Source organism: Grus americana, chromosome 8 (genome assembly GCF_028858705.1).
Source record: "Grus americana isolate bGruAme1 chromosome 8, bGruAme1.mat, whole genome shotgun sequence".
Taxonomy (NCBI): domain Eukaryota; kingdom Metazoa; phylum Chordata; class Aves; order Gruiformes; family Gruidae; genus Grus; species Grus americana.
In genome coordinates this window covers 15,799,810-15,825,415 of record NC_072859.1, presented here as the reverse complement: position 1 = coordinate 15,825,415, position 25,606 = coordinate 15,799,810, and the positions used below count along the sequence as shown (strand labels likewise).

The following is a 25,606-nucleotide window of genomic DNA, read 5'->3' as shown; positions in this document are numbered from 1 at the left end:
GAAACAAAGTAAACATGAATCTTATTATATGGCTGTCATGGAAATCATCTTATAAATGTTCCATAATGAAATGTATAGAACTTTTACTTTTTTCTTCTTTGGGAAAAAAAAGAAAAAAAAGAAAAAAATTTCCTTTATCAGAATGCGAGGCTATAAAGCTACTATACACACACAGACAAGAAGAGAAACCTAAATGTGCATTTTAGATTTATAATAGAAGTTATAAATTCTGCCCCAATGAAACAGGCAGTGTTGTTGGAACAGCCAATCATATTTAATTCATATTTAATTTAATTTTTAAAACATAACAGAAACTGAAAAGATTAATTGTTTATAGACACCTCAACCACTTAATGTTTTTTCCGGATTAGAGCTCACCGTTATCTCTAAAAGTAATATGAAGCCAACAATTTTGTAACAAGAAAAGAAATAAAACTCCTCTCTATTCTGTTAATTATTATCAAATGTGTGGCTGGTTCCATTACTCCAGAGTGCTGATCCTTTTCTTCTGCTCCCATAAAGGCAGTAAAATTGATTCAGCAGATGCTGGGGAGCACTGAAATTTGTATCTGGGCAAAGTGAGTGCGAAATACCAGTAAACAAGAATGCTCTGATCATCTGCATCACCCATAGGATTTTTATATTCTCTTGAGGCTTTGTCAATATAGGAGGCTCTAAGGTTACCCCTGTTCTCTGCAGCATCTTGCTCCAATACCAAGACTTACCTCTGGGAGGCATAATTCTGCCATATGGGTGTAAAAGAAACACAAATTGCAAGCCTAACAGTTACTATTGCTAGCAACCTTGAAGGCAAGCTTGTCAGGGTCTTTATGCGGTAGCTTTAGAGAAAATATGGGCACTATTATTTGGTCATATTGCTTTCACAGTTTTTAATAGCTGAATTAATTTTCAAGTCCACCTCTTAAACATAGCTGTAACATATACAATAAAAGTTACCTATTGTTATTTCTTTTGTGCATTGATTCTTTATTTTTATAATTACATTCAATTTGAGGCTACAAAAGCGTTACTGGAAAGGAAATAATTAGATATTTGTAAATGACCTAACAAGATATTTTAGCTTGTACAATTAACATTTAAAATATCATTATTTTTAAATAAGATTATAGGCTTTTTAATACAAAGTTTTAATGCTTTAACAATACATTTCTGAGCAGGAGAAATGAATAAAGCTACATTTGGAACTTCTGCAATCTCTTCTCTCCCTTATAAAAAGTTATGCATGTCTTAAGTATGAGTAGTATCTCATGGCTAATTTGATATTATTTCTTTGTTTATATTACAATCAGCTCTCCTTTATATGGCAAAATCAGGGATTACCTGAGAAAGACAGGGAAGCTCTATAATGAAGTATTCCATTATTTGGATCAGCATATATTGACCTTCAGCTCCAAGCACATACAGGTAGGTCAGTCATTTAAAATATACATAAGAAATCCAAATCAACAGTACTAATTAATAAAGAATTCCTGAATCATCAGTACTAAACTGAAAGTATCTGTGCAAGCAAAGTCATATCTCCCATCATCCAGGAAAACAGGCTAAAGGAAACACCATTTGGAATATTGCTCCAAGCGCCGAAAGAGAAAAGCCCGTGTTTTAACAACCCTGTGCCACCAGCATCTCAGGACAGGTTCAGAAATCTGAGCATCACACAGTTCATTTCTCTTGACCTTGTGGTATAAAGCATGTAGAAACAACAAAGAACCCAAAGCACACAAGATTTTTATCAAACACAACCAAATCTTCTCTATATCATACAAGCCAAAATAACTGATGCTCTCCATGTGGAAAATGCTGAAAAGAGTAAGTCCAACAGGTATTGCTTCTTTGTCTATATAGACCATACTGTGTTAATCAGCTGAAGGGCAACAACGGTGGCCCATATCTAAAGAAAATGCTGTGATCATGCAGCCTTACACACACAAATATTCCATCTTGACTATAAACACAATGTGAAAATTAACAGATAACCCAGAACAAAAAAAATGGAACAAATTTTATAAACTCAAATAATAGATGCTGTACCGATTCATTGGGCAAGATGATGAACTTCTACCATTTCTGAGAATTGTTTCCGGACAGTATCTTTCTCAGCTACTTTCAACCAAATAGCTCTCATCCACGATACAGCAGTTGGAGAGCAAATAACTTCACCATTAGGAGAAAATGAACTAAAAACCAAGCCAGATGCAAACTCCTGAGAGAAGATGACCTCATAGTACTATGTCATCAGTTACTGCATCCATACTGAACAGGAGAGTGAACAAATATTGATCATACCCACTGCTTTCCAGTTAGAGCTGCAATCATCCAACACAATGTGTTGGATCCCCCCAGAGAAAAGGGAACAGGGTGTTTGATATACCAAATATAAGTGTAGCTACAGGTGTATAGATGCCACTTATTCATGGGTCTGAGTATCAGCTCGCACACTACATTTGTAGACCATCTGAAAGGACAGCAGTTTATAAGAAAGGCTACCAATATGAATGAAATTGTGAGCATGAAAATACTCTGAAGAATGTGTCTAGGAAATGATGAAACCTCGGTAGACCATGACCAGGGTGAGCTTTACATTCTTAAGTATTAAATCAGTAGCAAAAATTGAGCTCTTTCTATTATCCATGTTACCAAATAGATTAATATGTATAAATGTCTTCCACAGGGCAGTATGCTTTGGCCCATAATACTTCACAGATTTAAGTATAATGAGCAATTAAACTCCCAGGTGTTTCATTTTGAGCAGCAGTTAAAGTAAAAAAAAAATCAAAACACAAGCAATGAAAAAAATTGGTTTTCATGGCTTACTGCCAAGTGACTTTCTGTGGGTTTAGATAAAGTCTAGAAGTTTTAACTCTATGATTCAATAATTATATAGTACCCTATATGTCATCACTGTTGGCAGATCTATAGTGCTGTATGATATTAAACTAAATACCACCTTTAAGAAGTTCAGGAGGAAAAATAAGTACAGAGATGCGATTAGGGACGTGGTCATCATAAGTCAAACTACCACTGCATGTCAAAAGGCCACAAAAGTCTAAATATTGCTTCTTAAAGGATTCTAGCATAAATACTTTGAGATTTTTAAATGAAACTTCATTTAAAATGAAACCTCAAAAAGCAAGAGAGTGGGGAAGAGTTCTTATATATAAATAAATGGCTTAACATATAAGATCTGATCTTGAACTACATAACAGTTAAAAAGGGAGATATAGACTGGATATCCACAAATACCTGTGACATCACACATAGCATACAGCTGGAACATCTAATCAGAAATGAGAAAGATGAATGATGAATGTATGAAGATGAGGAAGAAGAAAGATTAATGAACAAATTGAAAAGCTTTTCCTCCCATAACCACAAAAATATGACTTTTTTTTCCTACTGTAAATTATTCTTGTTAATAAAATAAACTGCAAGCTTTGGGAGGAAGGACTACGTGCTCATAATTCTGTACCTTCTGTGATGGTAAGTGATAATATTAATAATATCATTACATTTTATAATAATATTCTAATAGTCTGAGGACATTCAGCAGCTACCAAGTCCAAAACACTCTTACTCTTTGACACCAGTTGTAGTAACAAGTTAGCTCACATAACTGGAGAATATAAAGAATCACTCTAGTTTTAAATAAAAATCTAGGATTCTGGCAAAAGTGAAGTTGTACTTTTTAAAACACATCTCTAAACATTCATCAGCTTAGCTTTCTTGTATATGTTTTTGTCTTTGATGGGAAAAGCCCTCTTTGCTTGACTTAGTCATGTGAAAAGCAATTCTTGATTTGGCCTCTTGGGTCAAATGCAAAACTTTGCAGAAGTAGATCAAAAACGAAAAGCAGTCTATTACCTGGTGTCACCACAATAGACCTCCTTTGTCAGCCCTGAGGAGAAGGACTTGGGGGTGTTGGTGGATGAGAAGCTCAACATGACCCGGCAACATGCGCTTGCAGCCCAGAAAGCCAACCATATCTTGGGCTGCACCAAAAGAAGCATGACCAGTAGGTCAAGGGAGGTGATTCTGTCCCTCTACTACATGAGACCCTACCTGGAGTACTGTGTTCAGCTCTGGGGTCCCCAGTACAAGACAGACATGGACCTGCTGGAGCAAGTCCAGAGGAGGCCACAAAGATGATCAGTGGGATGGAGCACCTCTCCTGTGAAGACAGGCTGAGAGAGTTGGGCTTGTTCAGCCTGGAGAAGAGAAGGCTCCAAGGAGACCTTAGAGCAGCCTTCCAGTACCTAAAGGGGCCTACAAGAAAGCTGGAGAGGGACTGTTTACAAGGGCATGGAGTGATAGGACAAGGGGGAATGGCCTTAAGATGAAGGAGAGTAGGTTTAGATTAGATATTAGGAAGAAATTCTTTATTTTGAGGGTGGTGAGGCAATGGACCAGGTTGCCCAGAGAAGCTGTGGATGCCCCATCCCTGGAAGTGTTCAAGGCCAGGTTGGATGGGGCTTTGGGCAACCTGGTCCAGCGGAGGGTGTCCCTGCCCACAGCAGGGGGGTTGGAACTAGATGATCTTTAAGGTCCCTTCCAACCCAAACCATTCTATGCTTCTGTGAAATATCAAAAGCATTGCTGCCTCTGTTCTGCCATGACAGGCCTAAGAGTCAGAATTTTGAGAAGACCATAACTCAAACTCATCCATTCTGCGATACAGTGTTAATAAGTGACCACACTTCCATTGAAACCAACCTTAAATCTTCCATCAAGTCAAACGAGAGTGGGATTGCACTAAGCTATATCCTGCTACTATAACTCTATCCTGAAATACTTCACATAAGACTTTCAAAAGTATTAGTATTACAGATAATGTCTTACACACAATTTGAGATAGATGAAAAACAAAATCTTTTGATCTGACAACAGTGTAAGACCTATTCTAAGGCAGCCTGCATCACTGAAGTTGATTAGATCTCGTATCCTAGTTGAACGCTGCCAAATCAAAAGCCTTACTTAAAATACTGCCTCTCTTCCACGAAAGAAATTTTAGGTAAGTACGATTGCCGAATTCTTGGAATTCATTGCTTCCACATGGTTTTAGGAAATTTTCTTAGAAAGCTTCACTTTTTTCCAAACATTCTTAAAAGTAAATCGCACATTTTTACTGTCAAATGTTCTCTGTGTATTAACCATAAGGAACACACAGCAACTGAAAGATGGAACAGCTCTCACCTGTTTAGTTTGTATTTACTGTATTTTGCTGCTAATGCTAAAACAAATTCATTTTTCTCCTGTTTTCTCCTTTATAATCCATGAAAAAGGTTCCTACAGCATATGTTGTGTCTTAATTTGCTAGTGTTTACGTAGCCAAATTTTAAAATGTGCGTATTAAATGTATTTGTACCTAGATTTCTGAGTGCTTAAAATGAGACAACCTGGTCCAAATTCTGAAGGATGTAGTAGCTCCCTCTGATATTTCAATTAGTTACTTTTAATGACGTAGGCTCCAATGACAGATTGCCAAAACTGTTGGGGACCTACAGAATCTACTGTAAGTACCTATGTCCTGTACAGATTCAGCAAGAAAAGCCTCAACTTTTGGTCCAAAAATACCTTAAAAAGTCAAGTCCCACATATGCCACAAGGCAGACCACGTTAGCTAGCTCTTTTGAAAATGTTGGCCGTACTGTAGTAGTGATCTCCTTTAAGAAAGTTGTAATAAAAAAGCTGACTTCTTTGGGGGACTGTATAAAAAGTGTAGATAGCTTATTTCCATATTGATCTTCTCATTGATATATAAAATGGTAACATCAATAATCACTTGTTATTCTGGAAACGTGAATTATTTCATCAACAGAAAACTTTAGAAATAACTAACTTGTGTTTTATAAACCTAGAGCAACATTATAATAGTAATCTAAACTGTTATATATTGCTGCAAGGATAATTATTAAGGGAAAACACAGCTGACATTTTCTGATTTATGCACACAATCAGAGATGGAGTCCAAGGACTGTGACATAATTATCTTCATGCTAACAATTTTTGTAAATCTCTTGACAGAATTTTAGCTAATTTTAAAATGCCTTCTGAAGATTAGCACTTAAAACTGTTGGGGAAAATAGCACAATTTATTAGCAAGGGTATAATTGTAAACCTTCCAAATACTCATTGTGAATATCATTTAGACAGTAACTCCTGCTTTAGCAGCTGGTATATAAGACTCCAGTTTATGGAATCTTGAAACAACAGAGAGAGTAGAATCTAATTAAACAGGATACATGCCAAAGCAAAATTATTAAAAACAGACTAATAGACAATTGTAATGAATTTGGAATAGCACATCTACTTCTTTTGATGGGAACTTATGTAACACTGTTCTTTATTCCAATGAAACCTAAATATTCTTAGCAGACTTCTCTCTTGATTTGGAACAGCCTGTCTTCCTACACTGAAACAACACAAAAAGCTAAATGGTTCCATTGATCTTCTCACAGACTTAAGCACCCATCTGCTATAGGGTAGATTGACTTACATACATAGCATTTATTCTAATGCTAGTGCTACAATTCATTAAAGTTATTCAGTAGCCAATAGCTGTATTCCATACACGAAGCCCCCTTAAACTATCTTCATATTGATCAACCAAACAAAACCGATGGCATTTGCCAAAGGGTTTTCTCTAAGAGCATTCTTAAAAACTAAACAAGTAAAAGGATTGTTTGATCCTAACTGTAAGATGTTCGGATCTACACAATAGTGACCTACTAAATTCCTCCTTCCTATTTCCTGTGACTCATTCTCAAAGGGTTCTTATTCCAAACAGGGCAAAAAACAGCTTAAAACTGATACCTGACCAGCTGTTCACAAAGAAAAAATAGGTATTTTTTTTAAATATGTACATATTCCTAATACCCGCAGAAAGTATATTGAGCCCTCAGGTATTTACATAACATTTGACAGCATGTCATTCATAATACATGAACATTTGTTATATCAATTTTTTCATTATGTGATACAGCCACATTGGCTGCACAGACTCTTTGAAAAATATAGATATTAATACATCAAAAATAGCAGACTTCCAACAGAAAACCAGCTCTAAGTGTTAGTAATCATATAAAAATCAATAGAAGAAATATTGAATAGATTTGTGGGTGGCTTCAATCAATGCCTAATTAGCATAACCATGTTCATTTTTCTCAGGATTTTAAGAAGAATATTGTTTTTAAGGCACTAAAAATAATGCATATGCAAACTCAAACACAAGTATCACATTTTCTCCACAAACAGGAATATATTGCTAAGATAGGACTGATACCAGGAAACTTTGATGCATGAGATTTTCTGAAACTGTAAGTATGTTTTTTGTTATTAATTACCAGAAATACTGTCAATATAACTGGGAATACTGAAGCGGAAGCAGACAATTTTGGATTTTTTAAAGTTTTCCCATTTTAAAATACCGTGCACTTAATCCTTAAAGACAGGTAATTATATAAAAGTTAATTACTTGTTAAACATACATAACACTTTAGTTTGCAATTTTACTGGGACTGTGAAAGATCTTTCAATCTGAGATGGCATTCTGCTAACTTCCTTTTCATGCTCTTTCACGCACAAATTTCAAGTGGCAAATTTATAACAGCCTTCACGTTCACATAAGGGTATGGTATCTTGCTTGCATTCAACCTGCTGTTGTCAGAGCAGATGCAGACACCACGTGTTTTGGCAATGGATAACACATCAGATAGTAGTGATACCGGGAAGATGAGAAAACACATTCTGAAAGGACCAAGCATGCAACGCAAAGAATAGTAGACCAAAGAACACAAAAGAAAAGAATAAAAAGCTACAAAAGATATGCAAGACAGCAGAGGCACAGCTGGAAATAATAAAGAAGCAGAGAATGCAGGTGATGCCACTAGACAGGACATTTTATAATGTTCCTCCCCTTGTGACTCAGCTTTAAAAGACAGAGGAAACTTTGAGAACAAGAAGAAAAACCTTTGCCTCTCCCACTTTTTTCCTTCTCTTCCTAGAACAAATGTTAAATTTGATCAGTAGATGAATGGGAGGACTTGGCAACAAGCTACTGGTCCCTCTGCATTTGAAGGGACACTTTTAAGATTGCTTCCCTGTTTGGGATAGGGCTCTGTAGCAGGGAACAATACACATCATCTCTTAGAATATGGCAAGCTTCATCTAGATACTATTTCTTTTTTTAATGCAGCTGTAGTCTTGCCTTTTTCCTATTGGAGAGCCTGAGCACTACACGAGAGCCTTCACAGAAAAGTTTAAGATCCTGTGTGGGACCCATTCTTGATGGTTGAATCCTCTGATTCTCCAGTACTCATAGCATAAATTTACAATTTAATTCTTTAAGGGCATGAAGTCTAAGTAAAGAGACATAAGCTCTACACAGAATTTCTAAATATACTATTTTCACTTGACAGTGAAAACATAACTAAGTAAAGATTAGTAAGAAAAAAAAAAATATCCAAAATGCTGTACTGCCTCCCCTCCCAGTACTTTCCCATACCTCAACCTAGCTTGCTTTTCCCTTGGAAGTCTTTACTCTGCTTAGGTAAATATTCCCCTGACTCATCGAGATTAAATAAAATGAGAATATGTAGGTAAAGACCAGATTCATATTGAGAATTAACATTTACAGAGCTCATAACCAGGAAAAAAGGAAGAATCTTTAAAATGCAGGTAGAATTGTACTCCTAAGGAACAGATTATGTTCTTGACCTTCAACAAAGAGCATAAGAAAAAACACATACCCAAAATCCTCTGCTTTTTTAGAAGCTGAATGACCAAGAATTTAAGGAATTAACCCCACATATTTGAAAGTACCAACTTACAGGATCCTTTTTATTTTTCATGCATAGCTAAAGAATTATTAAATATAAGAGGTTTTCAAAAATTAAAGTTACAATAAAATGCTTAAACACCATCCTGAAACAATGCAGTCCAGCCCTGCTTAGAGAAATGAAAGCAAATTACACGTAGCAGGCTTGCTTTCTCAGCCAAAGATGCCACCTCTCATCTCTTACAAGGCACATTTTATTCTCCAACAACAGTATTTTTCAGAAGTGCCACAACAAAACATTTTCTTTCGTGGTTCTGTGTTCACCATGCACTACAGCTCCCCGTGGCTGCCTCAATATATTTAAAAAAAAAAAACAAAAACCAAACACCACAGCAGGACACAATTTTCCCAACCAATTCTGCAGAAGCTAATCTGCCTAAGCTATTTCTCATGATTTTGCATAAGCTTCTTTCCCAAATAACTATGAGACTGACTAGGCAAGTGTGCTGGTTTTGGCTGGGATAGAGTTAATTTTCCTCACAGTAGCTGGTATGGGGCTAGGTTTTGGATTTGTGCTGAAAGCAGTGTTGATAACACCGGGATGTTTTCGTTACTGCTGAGCTGTGCTTGCACAGAGCCAAGGCCTTTCCTGCTTCTCATACCACCCCACCAGCAAGTACCTGGGGGTGCACAAGGAGTGGGGAAGGGACACAGGCGGGACCGCTGACCCCAACTGACCACAGGGATATTCTATACCATATGATGTCATGCTCAGCATATAAAGCTGGAGGAAGAAGAGGGAAGGGGGGGACATTTGGAGTGATGGCATTTGTCTTGTCTGGAGATGGCTGAACATCTGCCTGCTTCTGGGAAGTAGTGAATGAATTCTTTGTTTCGCTTTGCTTCTGTGCATGGATTTTGCTTTACCTATTAAACTGTCTTTATCTCAACTCATGAGTTTTCTCACTTTTACCATTCCGATTCTTTCTCCCATCCCACTGCGTGAGAGGAGCGAGAGGCTCTGTGGTACTTAGTTGCCGGCTGGGGTTAAACCAGAACAGCAAGGTCCTACCAAGGTCCTTCTCCCCTAATCTTACAGATCATGTCTTTCTATTGACAGTTATAGAAAGACTTGCACCAGCTAAACCACTTTCCATGTACTACTTACTAAATTGTGTACTCCAAATTCTCTCCAACATCTAAAAGACTTATATAAAATAGTCTAAGTCCCCTGGAAAGAGCCTGATGCTAAATACAAGGCCAAGAGCCAAGGAACTGGTGACAGTACCAAGGGACTAGACTCATGTACAGACAACATTGTAGGATCTATGACTTCTGGGCTCTAAGCATCCCAAAATTTCTGTCCTGCAGAAGGGGTAAGAAAAATCCCATCCTCTGCTTAGCTTAGTAGAAGAAAAGTGACAACTCTGCATGAAAAAATATGCCACTGCCTGTGACTGATGATATTTCTTGGCATAACCATATGTGGTTATACGTCACTATAGTCACTGGCCAAATCCTCATAAAGGAGCATCCTTCCTCCAAATTTTCTTTGCAAAAAACTGAAAAAATTCAATGAAAAATACTATTAAGATCCATCCTCTGACTTGGTGAATTACTAAGAAAAGTGTATATGCACTTCTATTCTGGATTATTGTGTTATCTGAAAATCAGTATCACAGCATAAAAGATGACTTAGGTAGCAATGAAACAAATTTCCTCATGTGACAGTTGAGGGTACTTACCACAGGCAAAGCCAAATATGAAATTGAGACTAGATTTCCCCAGAGGAATAACTGGAAATATTAAGTTTGCTTGAGAACCATCTACCTGAGTCAAAGGAATAAGAATTAGGGAAAAGGCTGCAGCCAGTAGAGCACAACTCTTGTATTAAGATCCTGGTGCAGTTGTGTTACATGCTGACACTTTGTATCAGATTTTCCATCACTATCGTTCCTCGTGAAAAACTGAAGAATGATTTGACTTTAAATAATCTGAAGCCCATTCATAAACTGGTGCGTGCCATATGCAAACACCAACAAAACATTACCTCAGCTCTTATATTTGAAACTACATGTTGACTCTGAAGTAACTGTAGATGATAGCAGGACATGTCACAAGTAGACATATAAGTGAGTTGACAATTCACATAACTCTGAAAAAAACGAGGCTACAATTTCTCCTCTAATTCCACTTTCTTTGAGATTCAAAAGACATGTCCTTGTACTGAGATGTTCAGGAAAGCCAAGTCTTTAAATACATTTTATATTAACTGCCATCTAAAATAGCTAAGTCAGATGAAAATTTGCTGTCTTTTTTTTTAATAAAATGCCATAAAGAAAAACAAATAGCAAAAACACTACTATATTTATATGCATTCTTTACTATGCTCATCACTAACTGGTATATAAACCTTATTGTAACACTATAGGGTCCACATACAGTAAGACAGTGACATCAGACTGTGTAATATATACAAAGTCAGAAGAAACAAATGGAAGTACACAAAAAAACCAAAACGTGAAACTGGAAAGCACGTATAAGAATGCAAAAGAACCACTAAATTAGTTCACTGGGAGCCAAAACTGTTTAACAGTCAACACAATTACATATCTTTAAATATCACGCATCAAGCCAAGTTGGCCAAAACAAAAGCTTACGCTCTTTGCTAAGGAGGTGGAAAGTCAAGTCTTGCAGCAGTGGGGGGACAACAAAGTAGGACAGTACAAACACTGTTGCTGTAAAATATTTTTTTCCCTCTTGAAAAATATTCAGAAAAATCAGAGGTATGGGGCTATTACAATGGTTGAAGATCCTATGAAGTTACCACTATCTGTTGCATCATCTAGTTACAGACACACAGACATAATCAAAACTGAGGGAAAACTGCTCAAATAAGGGTAAATTTCTTTGAATAAGATACCACACATCTTTAATAAGCTTGAGAATCTCCCAATACAAATTTATGGGAATAAACGGTATCCGTTTCTTTTCTGTAAGAAATTACATGAACAAGAACTTTCCTATACACAGAAATGAACAGGGTTTATGTCTAGCTACATTTGTCAGAAGGGCATTCAAAAGCTCTTTTCACAATAAACATTGGAAAGAGCATTATGAGAACACTGCTGTAACTCACACACAGCTCAAAAACAGCATCCAGGATAAATATATAGCCTCAAGTCTCAGTTCCATTTACCACCTTAGAGAGAAGCGCATCTAATAACCCAATACCTCAGTATGGAACTATGCACTCTTCCAGTTCTGTTTGGTATTTACTCTCCTCTTTGCAAGGTTTTTACTCCTTTGGAAACTTTCATGTCTCAACCTGAAGAGCTTTCTTCTCCCAAAACCTTCTGGCCTGCCTTCAGACAGCTCAGACTGCTGTATTTCCCTTCCTGTCAATCTCTTAAAAATTGCTGTGTTCAAGCTGAGGTGAGCAATACAAGCATGTCCCAAAGCACTAGGCAAGCACCTTCCCAATCAAACAGGGACATATGGAGCCAAGATTCACCAGAAGAGAAGTGTGATGCAGGTCTCCTTCGTATGAGTTAGGCTTAGCACTCTTTGGAGGAGTCCAGTTCAGGTCCCACAAGCAGTGCTCCTGAAGAGATTTGGGCTAGGTAGCACAGTTCCTGAGATAATGAATTGGGTTTCAGTACAGCTGGCTCTGTCACAGCATTTTCCTCACATGGCTATGCTACTCCCAAGTCTAGAAGTGGCTCCAACCATTGCAAGCGAAGGGCTTTTAGTTCCCAGAACACTGCACAGGACAGACCTGCCCCTGCTTAATGTGTTTAACTTGGAGAATATGAACAACCCGCTCCCTCCCTGCTACTAGAGATTAACCTAGTACCCTTAGTACAATAATCCATATTTTACAATAAAATGCAATAACCTAGTTTTGAAAATGCTATTTTCAAACATACACACTGAATATTTTCTAAATAACACTGAAACTCTTACTTTAAATTATTTTTCCTCTCTGGAAAACATATTGGACTTATTAATCAGTCCCCAGCGCCTGAGCGTCACTACTACTATTGCATATGTGCAACCAGAGCAATAGGAAAGAGCAGGGTGGCTGAAAAGCAAAAGGAAACAGAAATCATTATTCTTTTAACATGATTACCAAATTTCTTTTTCTTCTCAAAGCCATTTTTATCTCTGATTTTTAATTCTTATTCTTATGCAGCAGTTTCCTGTTTCCCTTGTGTATACGCTGTTTGAGCTTGCAATTTTTTATTTTTCTTCAATGGTGCCCTATCTTTCCTTTTTTTTTTTTTTTTGCTTCATTACTTGGGTTTTTTCCTCTCCTGTTCTATTTCCCCACGCTTGTTTACTTTTTTCCCCCTAGTCTTTACTAATTATTTCATGTCTCTTGGTCTGTTTCATTATGTGTCATGGCTTTTCCTTTCTCATTTTTTTATATTGCATTCCTTTATTCCATTCCTGCAGCTCTGATTTCTATGTGCTTGCTTAACTATTACCCAAATGGCTCCAAGCAGGACACACTCAAACTGAAGAATAAATAAATTAAAAGAAAAATACTATCTGTGGCCATGTGGTGTTGCCTAGCAACACCCTGTACTTCTCCACAGCTTTTCTAGAGCCCTGGTGGCAACAGAGCTTTTCAGACTTATTGCTACAAATATATGCAAGATCCTTCTCACATTGTTTGTCTGTTCACTAGCAAATATATCCAGAGGAAAATATAAATGAGAAAGAAAAGCTCCAGAGAAAGAACCAACAACAGGGCTACTGTTCCAGCACAAGAAATGCCCACATACTCTGATGCGCAGTGCCCCCTTATCTCTCATGTCCTCTGTAAAACACACACAATTTATATTATTGTTCACTAATACTACCACTGTTACAATCTTTGAAAAACAGAATGTAAATAATGTTTCTTATGCAATTGAAGTTTGTGTTAAATTCACCCAACTCACCCAGTATGCATTACTGGCTGAGATCCATTGACTTCTTCCACTCTTGCAAAGCTGCTTCTGAAACCTTTACACCAAAGAAAAGATAGTAGGTAGCCTCCAGATTGTATAGGATAGGAAAAATGGTCCATGCATTGTCAAAACTGCAGTGGGATTATTAACAAAGTGAAGTTTGTTCCTAAAGCTTACAGATCCAATCTTAAAAGATTTTCAATATCTATTATTTCTAATGACTTCAGATGTGACAGAACTGAAAGCAAAGCTTCCCCCCAAACCCCTCTTTTCTTTTAAAACAAAAGTTCACTGGGCTCAATCTTCAAAAGTTAGAAACAATTGCTCATTAAGTCCATACTTTAAAAAGTATTGATGATTCAGCATTAGCTAAACTGAGTTTCAAGAGGACAGATACTACACCAGTTTTGCTGACAGTCCTTTTTTATTCCACAGCAATGAAAGACTCCTTCCAACAGCCAATGGCAATGTCTGAGAAAGAAAAGCCTTTTTAATTTTGGGATGGAAATAATGCTTATCCAAGGGACTAAAACTTTAAGGATATAGGAGTCCTGGAAGAGCAGTCAAGAAATAGAAATGCTAAAGCAAAAGATAGCTACATAATTTAGCTAAGGACCACACAATGGAGAAAATGTTAACATGTATCTGTCTAAAGGCCATCAAAAATCAGTGTTATTACCTGGGAATTTTTTTATATAGCTAAATCAGCCTGAAAGCAATTTGATGTCTGCATAGTAGAGTATCAGTGAAAAGTGAAAAGAACATGCATCAGAGCACATACCTTAAGAAGATATTTAACAGCATCAGTCTACATCTGTCAGCTACAAATTGTTATGTAGTAAAGAGAAACCACAAATGACTCTCATAGCTAAACCAAGGATGGAAAATAATATTCAGGTACATAATCCCAGTTTATTAACCTCACTCCCACAGGAACATTTGTAGAAATTAAAGGCCAAAGTAAGTGTATGTAGAACTGGTTGGAGAACACAGCAGAACCCATGGATGATACAGGCTACCATAGAACACACACAGGAATTGCAAAGTCAGGCACTTAAAATTCAAAATTCCCTAAAAAAGGTTTGCTGTTTAAAACTTGATTTGGCCCCTTCACACATATGCAGCAAAACACCAGTTTTAATGATATGATCATATGCTATTTTACACAGAAGTGCTGCCTGACTCAGAAAACAGAGTGCTCACCTAATCAATAGCCTTTCAACATTTGTGCTTAGTGTGTAGCCTTATTTACTGCACACTATTCAAAAGCTTACTTGAAAGCAGAACTATTTTTCCCCATGAACATTTCAATGACACTCATCACTATGGTATCTGAAGTGATTTAAAAGCAATTTATTCTCCATACTATGAATATCCGCTTTTAACAGGTAGCAATCAGCACAGAAAGTCTATCAAATAACTGAGCATGCTATGACAGATACCTATGGTCCAAAACATTAAAGTATATAGGAGCCTGGAAGTGACAACTAGGATGATCAGAGTTACTCTCTTGCTTTCACATTCAGTTCACATTCAGATTTTCTCATCCAGTTGATGGGACCACCACCCTCTGATCAGCTGGTATTTCTAAATCATCTTCTCTCTTAATTCCAACCATTAAACTCCTAGTCATTCTCATCCTAAGCCCTTGGCTGTACAGCCTCCTAATTGCACTATTAAATTTATTCTTATCTTTTTTTTTATTCTAAACTTCAGTGTCACACAGTTCTTTATGATGTTCTAGTTCCTTCTGTATTGACAGTGCCTGTCGACTTACTTGTAACATGCTCCTAATATTTATGTCAAGCTCATTAATGAAAATATGAAATGGTATGAATCTGAAGACTGATCCTTCAACAAGCTTTGCTCAAAGCCCAGCTCTTTTTTAAGCACTACTCACTCTCATTTCCTTTCTAGCCAGTCCCTTATCCATGTTACTATTCTAAGCAGATCATACTTCATTATTAATTGGCAAAAAAAAACCCCCAACCTTGTCAGTGTGTCATGATCTATCCCTAACAATAAAATCCAATATGTCTTATTTCAACTTATATTTACCTTAATGTGTTTAATAAATATTTGTTTCAAAATTCATTTTCAAAGTTTTGCATGCTGCTGATACAAGACTAACAGAGTTACAGTTGCCCGTCAATTCTACATCTTTTAACATACAGAAACTACATCGGCTATTCTTTAATCAAGTACCAGAACATCCAGCTTGCTTTACTCTTAGGCCCGTAATTTCACACGTCAATTTTTCTGTGATACTGTTATGGACATTCTTCTGTCCCTTTGACTTCAGAGATGAAACTGTCCAAGTTTTCCTTCTAGCCTGTCTGGGGTAATCTCCATTTCTGCACTTGTCTGTCCATTAGCCCCCTCTTGTTTTACTCCCATTTTCCTGAAACTAGGACAATGACTTACAAAGATTTTAGACAATACTTAGGGTGTTTAATCTTATCTTCACACTGGCTTTCCTTGTTCTTTTATTTCTTTTAATTTTGATAGCTTAAGAGCCTTTTACTATTTGTTTTATATAGCTGAATAACCTTTTACTATTTGTTTTAATTTCTCTCACCAGGTGTGACTCAACTTGACTTTTGAAAGTTCTCACTTTTCCCTCTGTACTTCCTGCTTTGCCCATCAATCCCATTTTTTTCAATCCCTTATGAGTGTATCCTCATACACTTCATGTTCTTTTTGAAGTTGTTTTCCAGTTCAGAGTTTATGAAATTCTTCTTTAAAAGCCAGGATGCAAATTCCAAATAACTGTTGTATATTTAAATTAATAATAATCTCCTCAAAATTCATGTCTTTGAGCTGTTTAGTTCAGTTCAGAGATCTAAATAGTTTTCTTAACTTCCGAGTTTATCTTATAACAAAATACATTTTGGCAATTCTTCTATAGAATTTATATTAACTCAAAAATAAAGCTTGATGAACAATATATCCTGTGATTATCTATTCTATGACGTCCCCATTTGCTAAATTTAAGGCTAAAGTCCATTCAGTTTGATATCTGAATTAGTAAGAGTTGATACTATTTAAAATTTTATGTTTGTGTTTCTGATTTAATGACTGTTACTAACAAAGTTTGTCAGTTATTACATCAAAGAATACCTGCACCCTACCATTATTAGAATCTATAGTTTTCCAGGCTGTATATAGAAAGTCAAAGTGTCTTACAACGAATTACCTGTCTAATAACATTGCAATCAATTTCAAGTATAGAAAGTTGTGAGGGTAACAGAATAAGGATGGTGAACTTCAGAAAATATAGTTTCAATAGAATCAGGGATCAGGTTGGTATGTCTCCAGAAAGATACACTGATCAGTAGAGGAAAACAGAAGAGAGGGCAAACCCTGACAGAAACGCACAAAGGAAAACTATTCCTGAGCAAAGAGGGAAAAAAAAAAAGAAAAAAGCACTTAACAGACTTTTATATTCATACCATGTCTCCCCCATGGCCTGGAAATCAAAATCATAAAAGCAAGGAAACCATGACACATACCTAAGTATATAAATTTCTAAGTATAAGTGAACAGCACAAGCTGTAGGAATAAAATCAGAAAGCTAAGGCACCAAGCAAATTTCAATTAGCAAGAAAGAAAAAAATAATAAAAAGGTTCTATATACATGAGAAGTAAGAAGAAAATAAAGAGACGTACAGGTTATGTACAGGAAAGGAGAGCAAATAACAAATGATGCAGAATGAACCGAATTATTCATAGCCTTCCCTGCTCTCTTTAAGAAGATGGCATGGTATAGCAATAACTATTACTAAAAGTATTGTTTTTAGCAAGAACATGGCATTGCAGGCTTGAGTATTGAAAAAAGAGGTTTGGGATTTTATTTTTTTTTTTAATCAGACAGATGCAGTTCATATATCACTGAGTCATCAAGGAACTAACTTAAGCAATCCATGGACCCCTATCAATCGCACCGAAAGACTCTGAGGGCTTGGGGTTCCAAAAGCCCAGAAGAGGCAAACATGTTTCCCTTCACAAAAAAGAGTGAAAACAGCAATTTTAGCCCCCAGCACAGAAAACTGAGTACATTTATTAAAAATGATAACGTGATATTAAAAAAGCCAACATGGGCATGTAAAAAACAAAGTTAAATCAATCTTATTTTTTGTCCTTAAGAGGATGGTCTCATGAATAAGTGGTAGATGTGACAAATCTCGAGCAAACTTTTCTTTACAAGTATTCCACATCACATTTTCATAAGCCAGTTAAAAATGTAGTCTGGATAAACCAAATACCCAGTAAGCACAAAACTTACTGAAAAACAGCTCCTAGCTTGTTTTCTATCACTAAAAAAGGACCTGAATCAAGATGCTTCATGGTTCACCCAGGACCCCAATGACTTGGATAGCTGGAAAAGAAGAATGTACTAATGGTTTCTACTGACATTATGTTTGGTGGAATAAGGGAAGCAGGGAAGAGGAAAATATTAAATGTTTTAAAAGGCAAGATAACAATTTAAGATCAAGCCAAACTGAAAGGTCAGAATTTAGGCCATAAATTGAATACAAGACAATCCAATGCTCTTGCAGAAGGAATGGCACATTGTGGAATAGTTTAGTAAGGCAAAAAAATTATTTCATTCTACTCGGTGCTAGCTAGGTGCCAGTTGAAAAATGGTGTAATGTTTCATCATCACGATTAGAGAAAGATGTAGAAAATGAAAATCCAAAGAAAAGCAACAAAATAACAGTTTCAGAAAACATGACCAGTAAAGAAGGGTTGAAGGCAAATAGAGAACTGGAAGGATATCTAACAGGAATCTCTTAATGTAACAGATTTTACACCAAAAGGGAACAATCATCAATTGTTCTGCAAGTAGGAAGAGAAGAACAAGATGACAATTTGATCTTCAACTAATGAAATATAGTATATTTTAGGAAAAACTTACTGTTGCATTGATATAACACTAACAAGAATGAGTTGGAGAACATCATATGCCTTCAGAAGTGGGTTATACAAATATCTGTCAAGAAATGCCTAGTTATATTTCATTCTGTCCCAATCCAGAAATTCTCTCACTATCCCTCTCAAACTTACATTTTTACGATTCTATGATTAGATTTATTTCCATTTACAGTCATAGCCAAATTTAAACCTGCTATGTGGAGACTCTATAGCATATTCTCAGCACACAAGAAATGAGTTTACTGCCCTTTCCTAAAGTGATTTTGAGGCATAAAAGTTTGGTTCAACCCTTGCTTTTTACCATCTGTTGCATTATTAACTTAAAATGTTTTACCTTTATGTTTGTCTTTCCTGACTAGTGCATATCTTTTAAGGCAGCTATACTGGCAGTCATTTGGATGCTTCTTAATCTGTTTACTTGATTTAGCAATGTTAATAATGGTCCCCTCACATTGTACATGAGCAAAAAATCTTCAACTTTTTTTTTTAAAGGAAAATACAAAAAGCCATGAATTACAACTTGATAATTTTCAAATGGAATGCATGTGCTAGGATCTTTAGCTCTATAGAAGAAATCCTCTTCCACTTCAGCTGGCAAATAAGCAACAGTAGGTTGTTGTCCTGTTCTCAGTGTTAGAGGGGAACAGAAAGTTCTGCTGAGTGATTGTTCCAGATACTTGCTGAAGAAACAGGACTGATTGGAGATGGAAGAAATGACTGCAGAAAACATGTATATGTAGCTTTCTGAAGACAGCTGGAACTGCTGGCACAGGCACACAGCCAGAAAGACTAAGAGGGAATATGCTTCGACATAGCAACACCACAGCTCCAGGGACTGGACCACCCCCCAGTTCCCATTTCCTCAATATGAAGTACACATGCTATAAGGGAAGGTTCTTGTACCAAGGAGCACCCGGCATCTTTGCAGACTGAAGAATCCCCAAAACATTACTTCTGATATCAATACTGGATGGGATACTATGTTTATTTTCAATCCTACATTGAAACAACGTATCAGGTTTTTTATAAAGAAATTGCCATGAACGTCTCAAATCATTCCTGAGATGCACCACCAAAAATTTAAGAGTTCCTGGAAGCAGGACACTACTGTAAGCAAAGGAGCAGTGAGGGATGAGGCAATCAACCGCTCTCCACCTGAGGACTGTACATTGTGATAAAAATGCAACAGAAACTGGTCAAGATAAGGTTTTGAAAGCTTCTGCACAGTTCGGTTGTACCAACACACTTTTTCAACGCCTGTTACCCATCCTTGCTTCAAAGCATGAGGATGTTAGTGGGTTTTTTAAATATAATGCTATCAGGATCAGTTAAAAGATCAAAAACAAGCTTTTCTGCCAGATCTGTTCATTCATACTTAAATCAAGTGACTTTTTGATATGCATATGACTGATTTTTTAATAAAAGAATTGATGGACTGGTGCACAGAAAATTTTTGTCCAAATATATGGCAAAGTTGTAGACAAAGTACAAGCAGGGTCTTGTAATGAACACTTCAGTGCAACTTAATATTGGACAGTGCTACCAGCCCTGCCTAAAATAGAGCATTCAGCAAGCGATACTACTTCCTTCACACTAAAATTGGTCTCAGTTACTTTTACTTCTATCGAGCAGATGTCTTCCAGGACTTAGATAATATAAATAGATTTGAAGTTAGTAATTACTAACAGGCTAATAACAATGGCACAGGTTTCTCCAAGAAACAATGTTGAAGCAATTATAATTTCTCAACCTAAAGCTCGTGACCATTTTTAATTTTACAGATTTCTAAACAGAACAGAAATGGGGCTTTCGCTATACAAGAAGAAAGTCTAGGAGAGGAAAGAGTGAAAGAGCAGTATAGATTTCAGTATATGCAATGCTTTACAAAAGAAAGAAAAAATGGGAGTAGAGGGGCTGAAAAAAAAAAGCTACTCTTCTTGTTATTTATTCTGTTTTCCAATACACCGACACAAGAAGGCACCTTTATCTCCATCCAATAACCAAAGGAAAGTGCACATACAAAAATCCACATCTAAAAGAATATGTGGCTAAGCAGAAGATGAAAGTTAACAGTGAAGATTATTTCTCGTCCTATCTCTACTCTGATCTGCTCAGCCTTAATGAATGGGAATGAGTTGATCAGACTTACCTAGAATTCAGCATTTGCAGCAGAAAAGCATTTTTCATTGTCATATATGTATGTGCAAAACCAAACAATTTGCAACTCTGAGACACTTCGGTTTTGAAACAGTTAAGATCAGAAATACACCTGGAAATCAAAATCTTTGGTGAGTGCTGGTCTATAAGAAGGGGAATCATCTAACATCAAATCTGAAGAACACCAAACCTGAAGAACTCTGAACAGAGGAAGTTAAGAGTTCGGAGGTGGTTTTCCACAGCATTCCAGGAGAGCCACAATGTAAGAAGAAACCTTTTACAGAGGACTAAAAAAGGATTTGGCATAACTTGCCATCAGCTAGTATTTACAATTTGATACACAGAAAGTGTGCATAAAAGCATTACTTTGTAGCAGTCAGGCTAGTTAGGAGCTATTGAGATTTTCTAATGAAAATACCTTAAGACATTGAAACTAAAATAACAGAGAAAAATCAAGGATTATAATATGCATTTCTTAGAGCAAGTGATATCATATATATAAACATGTAAACCACTTTATTCCAGTAAAATGGTTATAAATGCCAGCTTATGGTATCGATATGAGAAAATGCAGAGTAATTAGTTAATCTAAAAAATGCATGAGTAGGAATTTGACTGCTAAATGATTAAACTGGTACATTTTAAAATGTGTATTAATATTTAATTATTGACACTATGAGAAAAGAGAAAATCTCTTGATGTTACTTCTCAGCTCTTTCTGATACTCAGTAACCCATGTATTATTCATATGAATAGTTTGTGCATATACAGTCAATCACTAGTTAAATAAAAGAATCATTCTCAAATTCCCTAATCACCTCAATAGATCCTAATGCAATATTTTCCACATTTGGGAATCCGAGCGTTTTATTTAGGAAATCAGTCTGGCCATGATGAATACAGTGCAGCCTGAGCAGACATCAGTTCAAAGAATCAGATGTCAAAGTGCTCCCTCTAATGTCCCTTAATCATCACACCAATTAGTGGTTGAATAGTGATGTGATTAAAAAGACTGCTGCTATCCTATACCTATTCAGACTAGTAGAATTCTACATATGTTCTACCAATTAATGTTTGAATAGAGCAGCGATTAGAGAGACATCTGCCATTGTATATTCATTCAGAAAAGAGCTAAACTTGCATATTCATATGCAATGAAGACAAAAATAAATATTTGCAAAGGTAAACTATACGTTTAGATTATAAAGATAATTGAGTTGATTTCCTTTAATGAGTGTTCTCTATTTTACAATATTTGGGATTATTTTTTATTTATAAATATATAATCTTTCATCAATACATGCCTAGAAATGGCCAAATTATTCACTGAAAAAGCATTTGTTCATTAAGGTTCCTGGTTTCAGGCCTTGGGTGAACTGGGTTTCATATCTACTTGTTTGCAGTTTGCACTATTTCATCACTTGTGAACTTTTAACTTGATTACCTTGTAACTGTGATACATGATTAGGCACAAAAATGATGCAGCATTTTTCCATCTCACTGGAAGGCAATACTTAGAGTAACAAACTGATTGTAGCTGAGAAAGAATCATCTTACATACAGGTTTTTCTGTGCAAGCTTGGACATTTGTACACTAAGAGGTCCTTACAAACTCTTTTTTAAAAATAAGAATTCCTTTTTACAGATGCTCATATGTAGCAGTAACAGCCACAGAAATACTATCAAAGTAAAAAGAGGTTTGAAGTTTTAGCAAGTTCTTATTGCTGCTGTTTTAAGGGAGCAACCTTGTCCTCTGAATCTAAAGAGCAATGTGATCTGTTACATCTTGCAATGAATTTCAGATCTTGCTCTCCACCATTAGCACAGAGCAATCTGGTAGTTGCATCTTAATGTTGCACAGAAGAGGTGAAGAATTTGGTTCTCTCTAATGACTGGAAAGAACTATAGAACAGTTAAAGACTCTTGCCCAAAAGTGATGCCCGTGCAAAAAATAGCTGAGCTTAAAAACGATTTTGTTCAAGTAAGAGAGGGTCTTGTTGCACAATGCTGACCATGCTTGGCAAACTTAAGGACCAAGAACAATGCTACTACTGCCAGAAAAATCAATACTGTTACAGACTATGGCAATTAACTACAAACCAATTTAAACCCCATTTCCTTTTCACTTTTCTTGTCTCATTGAAATACTTCCAACTCTTCCATCTGGACCAATTATTACTATTATTTCTAAATGCAGAAACTGAAGAAAGTCTGAATACATAGGTGGGTTTATAACATCTTCTCACCTATCCTTAGTAGGTACCTCCAAGGTTTCATTACAAAAAAAGGCTGGACTACAAAATCCCACTGAATTATCCAGTGACAAGTGAATTTATAAAAATTGTGGAGGTGAATTTCATTAAAACAACAAACTTGCATGTGTAAAAGGTAAAAGCAGAACTTGTCCTATAATGCTTAGAAACCCCATTCATAAAGCAAGAATTCAGTGTGCTGGGTGTAATGCAAACACACACACAATGTGTGCTCATCTAGTTCCCAATTTAAATGTCAGCAAGCAGAAAATACACACAGAAATGGAATTACAGGGAGTTGGAAACCATAAATAAAAACATAAATCAGTTGTCTAAACAATCCTGAACTACCTAGGAAAACACTGAAATCAAAGCAAGTCCTCACAGCATCCACAGTTCATTGCTTTGCTTTAGTTTTATCTGTAAATTGATGACCTAATGTGATCTAAATTTTGCTTCCTTCTCCAAGGTTTACTATTAGCATAGCCATCTCAAAACTCTTCTACTTTTAATTTCTTCTGACCAACAGAAATGGGGAAATTCTGTTCCCCCAGACTAGTTGCATCTGTTTACACCACCTTTCAGCATGACTCAGAAGAAACCAGAGCGTTAATGCTTAGGTTTAGCACTGTTACCAAGGGTGACTCAGCAATAAAGAGTTTGCCTACCCGGATCTAAATCTCTGAGTTAAAATTTCTGAAGGAAAGCTGACTGATAGTGCACCTACAACTGTAAATCATTTTTACAGCAAAATTTGGTTGCTAACACAGTAAATAAACAACAGCACTCATCGAAAGCTTAATTGAGCCTTTCTCTCTCTGAGGAGAATGCTTTTCCAATGTTGAGGAAAGATATTGATGCTCAGTTTCCACTTCAGAACTCATTTAACAGGCAACCCAAAGTGTCTCAGAGCAGGCTAGGAGTTAAAATTTCACTTGTGTAATTATCCTGAGGAAATATGTAAGTCTGCCATCTGGAAGTGTATTAGACATTACAAAGTCACTGCGTGCATGCCTCAGCAGATGCAGCTTTTGTTCGGAGTTTTGAGGGCTGTTAATTTAATTAGTTTTGTATTTTCATATTCCCACCTTCCCTCCAACAGTAATTCAGCAAAGGCAGCATCAGTACAGCTTTAAAAGAATCCAAAGCTAAAAGCCAAATTCAGATTTTAAGGAAATGCAAACAAGTATACTTCCTATGGACTTCAAATAGAGCTTGACCTGTTCATTAGAAGGCCTTAAACATTACTGTCAATGGCTTTTAGACTATAACAGAAAATTGTGCTCAATGTATCCTTTCCTACATTAGCTTTCTTATTCTAAGAAGGCTAGGAAAGGATTCTATCATTTTATTTTGTTTATTAAAACCACTCAACAACAATGATCTGGATAATGTAAAAAGTCTCTTTTTTCTAAAGCCTTTTATGTAATGGGCTACCAGACAAATGTTTAAGTTTGATTTATGGGTTTTTTTAATAGGACATTTTATGACAGAATAGTAAGTTGTGTGGTAAATCTTGCAGAGTAAAAGCAAGCTACATATTTCTGGGTAAAGAAAAGTTTGGTAGTTCTAAAAACTAGGACCATTACTCGCCTAAAAATAAGGACGACCCCCCCTTACAGTTTCTTCAAGCATTTTACATTTCTTATCATGACTTGCAAACTAAATAATGTGACATTTCTACCAAATAATTCATAATATACGGTATAAGAACTATCTGTGATGAAGGTGTATACATGTACATATTTGCTTATCTCTAACCTTTAACCCTGTAAGTTGTAACACATGAGCAAATCTCTGTCAGTCTAGGGTTCCAATAACTGCACTCCATAATAATCTCCATACAGTAATGCAGAACAATGAAACCAAGTTGTTTATTGGATCGTAAACCTGTGCCAAAACATCATCCTGTGATATTTGACAACATTCAGAATTTCTTTCAAATGAAAATCCAGCCAAGGCACGTAAGCTAGCAATGAACCCAAAATCAATGCTGTTTGCACAGCCCAAGAAGTTCAGGCCTTGGGGATCTAAGAACATTTGAGAAACCATGAGGTATGCAAGCACAGCTAAGAGTAGGAACATAGGAAAAGAGATAATTTCTAGAAAGCTAAGCACTTTCACAATTAACAGCAAAACCACCAAATATTAAACATTTTATGAATAAACTGAATACAAAAGTCAAACAAGGCTGATATGGGGGAAAGCTCAGAGGTAACCAAGAGGGATCATAAAGCCTAGAAGCTTTAGAAAATGTGTGTTAACACACCCATTAGGAAGATCTATATGTGTATGCTATAGTTCCTAACAGTTTCTGAAAACAGAGGAGTTTACAGCCCAGTATTGATTACAGGTCGCCTGAAAATGTAACAATGTGAACTGTAGCTGTCCAGCAGCTGCTTGCTGAGCAGCTCAACTAGCTGTGCGACAGACACAGTTGTGGGCAATAACTGCATCAGACATCCCAAAATAATCATCCCTGTTCACAAACATTATCTAAGCCAACAAGAAAA

General features: G+C 36.3%; 1 protein-coding gene across 3 annotated transcripts in view; it reads right to left on the bottom strand.

Moving 5' to 3' along the window:
* Positions 1 to 25,606, bottom strand: part of DPYD (dihydropyrimidine dehydrogenase) — a 360,787-nt gene that overhangs the window by 312,456 nt on the left and 22,725 nt on the right. The gene's annotated exons all lie outside the window — the stretch shown is intronic.